The sequence below is a fragment of the Ixodes scapularis genome, unplaced genomic scaffold (assembly GCF_016920785.2).
Source record: "Ixodes scapularis isolate PalLabHiFi unplaced genomic scaffold, ASM1692078v2 ptg000882l_1___fragment_2___debris__unscaffolded, whole genome shotgun sequence".
Taxonomy (NCBI): Eukaryota; Metazoa; Arthropoda; class Arachnida; order Ixodida; family Ixodidae; genus Ixodes; species Ixodes scapularis.
The window spans coordinates 74686-84210 of NW_024610060.1; positions in this window are offsets into that span (position 1 = coordinate 74686).

The window sequence follows — 9525 nt, forward strand, 5'->3', positions numbered from 1 at the left end:
CACACTCTACATTCCTTTCGATCGTTAGTTTGCTTAGAATCGTTGCTCGTTTTCACATACCTTCCTTCAAACAGATGTTTCGGCCTGAGAAGTTTAACATCGTCCAGTGGTAAAGAAAAATGTTGTAACTAAAGCTATTAAACTTTCACAATACCAATAAAGGTACATATTATCCGGTACAACCAAAAGGACAAAAGTTATTCATGTTATTTTCCGGCGCAGAGACAAAATTCACGCGCGTTTTCCCATGCATAGGAATACACAGGAAGGCTCGAAATGTAGACTGCATGTTGTCTACTTCAATTTGCAACTGGAAGTCCCGTAGATACTAGCGCCAGCTGAGCCTCTAGCGTTTATTGTAATAACTCTATGATATTGACTCCGTAAGGCCGTGTTCCAAAATTTACTCGATCTTACTCCAGGGCAACGTTACTAAACACTCAGTTGGGAAACTGCCATAGAGACTGCTCTGAAAAAGTGGCCCCGATCTGTCCTCGAGAACCGAGCTAATGGCCAACACAACGCCACCATTCCCCCCGCAGCGGACACTCGAGAAACTGCACGTTACCTCTATTTTGGCTTTAATCGGCCATTGTGGCGCCGAAACAGACACAACACAACGGAAGAGGTTACAGGGGTGCCACCCCCGTTTCCCCAGCGGACGCGCCGCGGCTTACTACCGAAGTTAAAATGCACCTTTAGTCGGGACGCGCTACGTAAAAACACCGCTGAGGCATGGTTGTATAAAAACAATATTAATTGTGCCGCAAACCCTGCATACTAAATATTTTAAAAACATCAGACGCCCTTCATTTTGTACTAAACTCCAATAAATTTCATACAAAAAGAGTCTTTTCCGTTTGTTTTTACGCAAAAACATGCTTTGTAAAAGCTCAAGGCAACGTTACTAAAACACTCAGTTGGGAAACTCGCCGTCGAAACCTGGGCCGCTGGCGTCCACCGAGACCGAGCTAAATGCGACAACAGCGCCACTCTTTTTCGTTTGTCTGTACTATGGTCACATCGAGCTTTTTGAAAGCCTGTTTTTTGCGTAAAAACAAACGGAAAAGACTCTTTTTGTATGAAATTTATTGGAGTTTAGTACCAAATGATGGGCGCGTGATGTTTTTATCATCTTTATTTCGCAAGGTTTTGGCGGAACAATTAATATTGTTTTTATAAAACCATGCCTCAGCGGGCCTTTCAGGTAGCGCGTCCCGACCTAGGTGCATTTTAACTTCAGTAGTTCAACGAGGCGCGTCCGCCGGGGAGACGGGGGTTCACCCCTGTCAAAGGCAAAAAATAGGAGTCACGTGCAGTTTCTCGAGTGGCCGCTGCGGGAGAAATGGTGGCGTTGTGTTCGTCATTAGCTCGGTGCTCGGAGACAGATTGGGGCCATATTATTAGGGCTGTCTCTATGGGAGTTTCCCAACTGAGTGTTTTAGTAACGTTGGCTCAAGGTGACCACAGTACAGACAAATGATAATGAGTGGCGCTGTTGTCGTATTTAGCTTTTAGCTCGGTCTCGGTGGACGCCAGCGGCCCAAGTTTCGACTGCGAGTTTCCCAACTGAGTGTTTTAGCAATGTTGCTCCAGGGTAAGGGTTTTGTACCCTTGGCGCTCTAAAACCTACCAGCGTCCAGCGTTTTTCAATCTGTGCTGTCACGTGACACGATCCGCCGGAGTATCTCGGATCCATTTGGGTAAGATCAAGGAGGTATAAAGCTTTATATCCTTTTTGGGTAAGATTTGGAACACAGCCCATGTGTGACGTCATGGATCCAAACAAACCGTTGCTAGGGTCGTTGTTATGGATGAATACCTGTGGCTAGGTTTCGCTACGAAAACCCGACCGTTCAAACATCACAGTAGGATTTGAACTTCTAAAAATCACAAATATAGAAAGCTTGAATGACATATAGACCGTTCCATTAGGGTCATAGCAGAGAGGGTAAAAGAAAAAGAATGCACTCCCCCTCTCACCCCGCTTAACGTCCGCTCCGCCGAGTGAGCTGTAGCTAGCGTCCGGCTGGCGTGCAAACTCTGTTTAAAATCGCGTCATTTTGGAACTTTCAAGCGCAGATGTGCAGATTTTGGTATGCCAGCTGTCGTGTAATATTATGCTAGATAAAAAGACTGACAGGGTCCAATTGCGCTGTTACCTGCGTGCAAATAAAAAAAAAATAGGGAAAACTGTGTCAGATTGGCCGGTCTCTTTGGAGAAAAGTAAATCCGGTTGCTGTACCTTTTTTACTATACAAAAGTTCGTACTGGTGTAGGCCTTTAGCGACCATGAGTGGAAGTCTGAAATAATAAATAAAACGTGCTCTCCTTCCGCAATACAAGCAGTAGTTGAGGGTAGTACTGCCGGCTGACTCAACTGCTATTTAAGTAACGGGAAAAAGATATGCTAGTTGATCATTTAGCAAAATAGAACAACAGAGAGCTATAGGATGATTTTAGAGTAGCCACAACTATTCTAAGAACGCGAAACACTTCACAACGGCAGCCACGAGCGAGAGTTCGATGTTCGGTAGAGCCAATACCACCTAGAACACAAGGCCTGCGCGTTTCCTCCTCTAAACGTCATCACTAGTAGATCCCCTCAGCGCCCCCTAGCTAGCCCGGATGAGCAACATCGTCTGCTACATCGTCTGCTCCATCGCCTGCTTCAGTGGTTTGTGTAACAGATAATGAAACAGATGCTCACGGCCAGTGTCTCTTGCAAGTAGCATACGATGAGGTTAGACGTTCACGCGGAGCGTCAAATGCATGAGCGAAATTGCCTTACTGCTGCGCGAAGGGCTGAAAAGCCCTTCGTTGGACGCTGGACGCTGACACTGGACGCCATTTTCGAGGGCGCTGTTTATACCTCGGGTAGCTGCTTCGAAGCGTTCTACCGCAGAACGAGCGCGCGCGCTAGAAATGCGCGTCTCAAAGCCAGGAGCGCGTGCTAGCTCGCGCTCGTGGCCGAGGGAGCGTTCGCGTGCACGTCGCAAATGCACTGGAAGCTCGCGATCAGCTCGCGCTCAGCAGTCACGCACACAGCTGCGGCCGCAAGTGAATGCGACGTAGTTGCGACGCGGCCCCTACTCTCGTCAAGCTTCGAGATGTTTGCCGCTTGGGGCGGGTCGGGGATCTACTAACGAAACGTCATGCGCAGGCCTTGTCTTCTAGGTGGTAGGTGGTATTGGTAGAGCCCGCCGATACAGCCCAAAGATGGAGAACGGCAACCTCCCGGTTTGTCGTCTGCTAGCGGAGTCGGGCGGGTGTCCTCTCTCTCGTTTTACCCCGCCGAACCCGCTGAACTTCCCGGATGTGTGAAGAGGGCGCTGCGGTCGCACAAAATGGTGCCGCCCAGAGAGCGCTAAATGGAGACGTGCAGTGTTGCCAGGTCTACTGATTTATCAGTAGATCTACTGATTTCGTTCCGGGTCTACTGATTCACTGAAAAGAAAGAAAATCTACTGACTTTTTTTTTTTTTTGGTAAACATATTAAAATTTATTATCTAGCCCCTTCAGTTCCCTGGATCGCCCATAAAGGAAACTCATACTCTTTCAGAATTAAAAATGAAGCACTCGGAGCATGGGGAGAGTGTGGCCCGTCTATGATCTTGCCGCCGAAACGTCCCTCTCCCGAGTGGGCCAATCAGCCCGCGGCGCAGAGCGAGAGGCGTGAGCGCATGCGCCTGAACTCTCGGCTGCTCCGTGCTGAGCGGTGAGGGTCGCCATTTTCATTCATTCGTCCGGCGGAATGCATGGGATCGACATCCGAATTTCAGTTCTTTACTTTCATTTGGCAGGCTCTGGCAAGAAAATTATATAATGATATTCCTCGGTGGCCTAAAAAGCTATCAAATTAAGTTTCTCCACGTTTGAACGCAAACTTTGGGTCAGGCGAAAAGGAAATAATAAGCCCGTAGCATACGACGCGTAGCCTCAACAGTGCTCTGCGCCAACAGCGTTGCGTCAAAAACCTTCCACAGCCCAGGAAGGAAAGATGGCAGCTTGCAGAGGACTTCCATTGGACATGTAGGCGCGCACTTGCCGGAACGTCTGTTTTTGTTCCGTTTCAATAATAGCGACAGCTAGATGTCACACTGTCGCACTCATCTGTTGATCCCAAAAGTGGCTCAGGCTCGATTTCAAACAATATTCCTCAAAATCGCAACACTAGTCAATGCTGATAAACAAACAAAAAATATTCACTCAGGAGCTGGTCTTGTTTGTTTTTTTCATTCTTATTTGTGTATATTACCATGGTATTTGTTACTCTATACTATTTCTTCGAAGTGTGGTTTAATGGAAATAGCAAAACATGGCAAAACACAGATTTCGTAGAATCTACTGATTTTTGTGCAAATCTACTGACTTTTGGGGGATCAATCTGCTGACTTTTTTTTTCTCCATCTGGCAACACTGGAGACGTGTGCCGGTGCCGGTGTAGGACGCCGATCTCACTACCCCTCCGCTCCGACTACGGTAGTGGTTTTGGCGTACGCCAAAATCAATACCGTAGTCATTTCGGCGTACGCCATAGTCAATACCGTAGTCTTTTTCGCATACCCCGAACACACTACCCTTACGCCAAATTCAATACCTTGAATAACGTCGGCTGAGCAGGGGTTGAGCTCCGCATTTCGCTAAAACTGGCGGAAGTAACTTTCTGCAGCATAACACCCTGATTGTTTGTTGTTGTTTGTATTAGAGCACTATATAGCTCCTTCGGAGCAGAGTAGCGCAATCTAGAACGCCGCCTCTCGGCGACTAGTGGCGAACACCCGGAGGTTCCAACTGCGGTCAGAAATGCATGGAGAACGTGAGAAAATCGTTATTTTTTCAGTATTGTGGGGATGTACGGAATGGCAATCATTTTTGACATAATAATGGAACATTTTAGAATAATTTGCGCTAAGTTTTGTGCCCCGCAAGGCCGTGACTTTTTCTTAAAAATTGCCTGAGCGGCATCATGCAGCAGACGACACGGCGACGTCACACCATTCACGTGACCCGCTCCGGCCAACCCGAAAAGCCCATCTCCGCTGCGAGCAAAAATCGTCTGCTTCAAACGCCATTGCCTTGGAAATTGCCTTCTCAAAATTTGTACACGCATCCGATATTATTAAAACTTAGATAAAATGTTTAATGCTTTACTACCTTCACGACACACTAGTTTTGAAAAGTGTGTACTCGCCGTTCATTTTTTAATCAGCCGTGTTGTGTCGATCTCCATGTATTCTCCCATAGGGCTGGCCGCCTCCTGGAACCCTGAGTACCACGTGACTCGCGCCGAGCTGCTCTGTCGGCCATGTTGTCGGCAAAACACGGGGTTCAAAGGATTGCGCTACTCTGCTCCGTAGGAGCTATATAGTGCTCTAGTTTGTATGAGCGGCGGAACGCGCGCGGCAGGCGTTAATTAATTAATTGTGATTAGCGTTGATACGGCTGACGGCGCGCAGAGCTGAAGGGTACAAGCAAGAAGCTTGGGGTGATTCTGTGTCGATGTGATTTGACATTGCTTCTTTCTGGTTCTTCGATCATGGTGCAAATGCAGGTGCCCGACTCCCGAGCGATTCGAAGGCAAGAGTGGTAGCCTGTCCGCTGGTCTTTCAATCGCATGCACTGTCGTCATTTTGGGCACAGCGGAAGAAAATAAGACGTTCACTATTTTAAATAGCGTGCGATCGGCCTGTCTAGGTTCTGGCGACACCGTTTCAGGCTGTAGATGAGAAAATTTAGCCACTACAGTACGACTGCTAGCCTGGGGTCTGTGCCTCACAACAGATCGAAACGGGTAGGGGTGGGGATCCCTGGCAGCGGGACCTTTCGCCGTACGAGCTGCGGTGCGCTAACACACTCGACTTCCGATACCCCCTTGGGTCACAGCGCTTGCTGAAAGAAGCTTGGATCGTTTTACGCGGATTTTGCAGTGCGTACGAGACGCGCAACAGCTACGTACTACGTCCTAGATGCCCAAACTGAGGCTCGCTACTTGTGCGCGGCTGTCGTGATCTGCAGCTGGGAACAGTATGCTCGCCATGAAAACGTTGCAGTGAGAAGTACGGAAAAGTAATACTATAAAAGTATAGTATCTAAAACTGGCTTACATTGTCACTGAACATATGGAAATAAAACTGATTAGGAATGCCGATCAGATGGGTGGGAATGTTATATAATGTGCTCAAGTTATGTGTGGCGTCACGTCGGCACAGGAATTCAAACTGGTTGCCCCCGCCTCCGCTCCTGAATTCTTCCAATGCTGCTGGCAGCTTTTTATATATATATATATATATATATATATATATATATATATATATATATATATATATATATATATATATATATATATATATATATATATATTTATTGTAACTTTAAAGGCCCCAACAGGAGCATTACATAAGGAGTGTGTGTGTGTGTGTGTGTGGGGGGGGGGGGGGGGGAAGGAAGGAAGGAAGGAAGGAAGTACATGAAAAATACAAAAGATCAACATATGAACAGACAGGTGGCTGATACCTACAGGGCTGGTGAGTATAATATAAACAGTGAGAACAAGTGTGTGTGAAATAAAACTGGTACATAAATACACTTGCTAAAAGAGTAATCGAAGCATTGCGGAACAAGACGGGGTACCTATTGCCGGGCAAAACCAGGGTAATCACCGACTCACACCAAGCATACCGGAGCTTCCAGTCGGGCTCGGTGCCCTGAAAAGCGCTGCAGGTGCTCAAAAACAAAAGACCCCCAAAGGAGCCCATAGAATTTAAATGGGTACCTTCCCACTCCGTGGTAGAGGGCAACAAACTTGCTCACCAGCAGGCCTGCGTGCTGACTTACCGGGCCACAGCCATGGAAGAGGTGCAGGACCAACCCATGGTGACCTAAAAGGAAATACTAGTCGCACTCTACTGCAAGACCCTAGATGACGTGTTGCTGACAGATGAGGAAGTTCTTCACCCAGGGATGAGCAGGCACAAAGAACCCTCAGTGAACCTGGATTTGAAAAAAGGTGCAGCACTGCGTTTTTTGAAGGCTAGCCCTGTTCCGTTTGCAATGTGTACCACAGTGGAGGCAGAACTCCGGATGCTCCAAAGCTAAGGCATAATCGAGCCAACACAACACTGAACGCTGTTGAAAAACTGGCGGTAAATCTGATGCGGGCTGTAACAAATTTTGTGGTGAGTGTGCTTGCAGGCACTATTTTTTCAACAGTGGACCTCACTAATAATAATAATAATAATAATTTTTATTTGCACGAGAAAGTTTGCCCACTCAGCGGCGTGCGAGGCTAGACAGAAAGGTTAATACCCTTACGCATGTGCGCCTGCTAGCCCGCCGCTGAGTAGGTATAAACATAAACAAACTGTAGTCGTAGGTACAAGATAACACATATACACGTATGGAAACAATGAATAATCGGAGGGGAAGATAAGAAAACTCGCTGTGCCCCAACCCACCCCCACGCAGACCACGGCAGAGGCCCCAGCCACAAGGCATTCCACTAGCTGTGTGTGACAGTGGAGACAGCAGATATGCTCACCATAAACACCATCAAAGGACGACACAGAGTGAAAAGGATGCTCTTGAAAATTTCGGCTGCCGCGGCAATTTTTCAGCTCTGCAAGGAGACAGTCCTAGCAGGAAAACCCATCATGGAATTCTACCTGGGTAATGTTGTTGTGACGATCTGGATCGTCAAGATAAATGGGCACCGTGCTCAGGAAAGACATGTCAACGTCATCAACTACCATGCCAAAACTACTTCTTTTATTTCGATCATGAGCGCTCGCACGAGCCGCCTCAGAGCGATGTCTCTTGCAGCCCGTCACGTGCCAAGGGTTTTAAGTGTCGACCTGATATCACGCTGCCATGCAACAAACATTAAACAAATACTGCATTGAGCAATATGCACATGATTAAATAATGATATACATACGACGTGATAAATGAGGAAAAAAACTTATAAAGTTTACAAAATTCAGTCCCCAGGTAGAGGCTGCACAAATTTGACGACCGGCTTCAGTTTCTCCACATGCACTACATTGCGGCCAGTACCGTCCACGAGTTCAAGCTCGTAGTTCACGGGAGAGAGCCGGCTCACGATTTGGCGAGGGCCAGTAAATCATAGTGTTACCAATTGACTCTGATGAGTGGGCTCTCCTACAACTAGAGCTAGTCCTTAAAAAGAACATACATGTGCCACTGTCAAAGTCGCTTTCTTGCTTTTCTTGAGCAAGCTTGATTTGTCTGGAGGTCACCTTCCGAGCTGCGTACCGCTGTCAAATGTTACACCAACGTTGGTGCTGAGGGTTGACAACTTTCCAAGGTTCTGAGACAGAAGTCCCCTGGCAAAAAAAGGCTTAATCAACGGAAAATGTGGTCAGTGTTCGCATTGCTGAGCTTCATTGTCTTGATGCCCACTGCAGCACCATGAGGTGATGTAACAAACTACTAATGACACCTTCCAGGCGGTAGGGGCATCAGGTTTTCACTTTTCTCCGTCAACAATGCAACAGACTCAAAGTGCCGTTGCCATTCCAGAAATTCTTGGGTCAGCTCTTGCCGGCATCACGTGACAAAGTGGCCGCATCTCTTACAAATGAGACGGAGCGGACGAACTTCAGGGTATTGGGACGAAGAACATTGAAAGTCCCGCGAAGTTTTTGACACATGCTGAAGCGACACATGCTGCTTCTTTTACTTCCCTGTTGCAGAAGGGTGCTGGTGACGATTGCTGTCGTCAGCGTTCCGATGAGGCGGTGGCCGGCCCTGCTTCAAGGGCAGGAAGGAGTGCGCTTTCTTTGTCCCTGCGCAGCTTGCACTCGCTCTGCAGCGAGAGCCAAAACCGGTGTCTTTGGTTGGCTGAAGACAACCTGGTCAAAGCAAAGGAAAGAGTCCAGCAACTCATTCAACGAAGCGAAGCCCCTGTCGAAGCATGCTTTCGTGCTTTGTGGAAGAGTGTGGCCAGGATAACCTTGCATTTCTCCGCCTTCGTCTCTGGGTAGCTGCACTCATGAATGAGCTCCAGTAAATGGAAGGCGGAGTCGGTGCAGGACTCTCCCGAGTGCTGACTTGTGCTGAACATCTTTTGTTTTGCCTCAGCTTCGTTGTCCAGGTTGTAACGACGACGGAAAGCTTTCTTCATTTGCTCCTACATTGTTAGCTTGGCCGTCTTGAGGTGGTACATAATCTACATGGAGTCCTTAGATGGTAGCTTGGATACAATCAATGGGATGGCCTCACCTGGTGCAACTTTAAACGTCTGGAACCTGAAATTTATCTGGTGAAACCAGGCGATGATGTTCGTGCGCAGCCGAGAAACCGAGCTGACAGTCACGTTGGTCAGCGACTGCAGTGTCTGCGGCTGACTCAGCTTGAACAGGAACCCTCTTCCTAGGTGCTTTGGACCTTTTTTTCTTTGCGGACTCTTGGAACAGTGTTTGTCAGAGTCCATGCTGCACGAAAACTCCGAGGACGAGGTTTTTGGCATCCTTGCCTCGAGCTGATCAAGACGATCCATGATG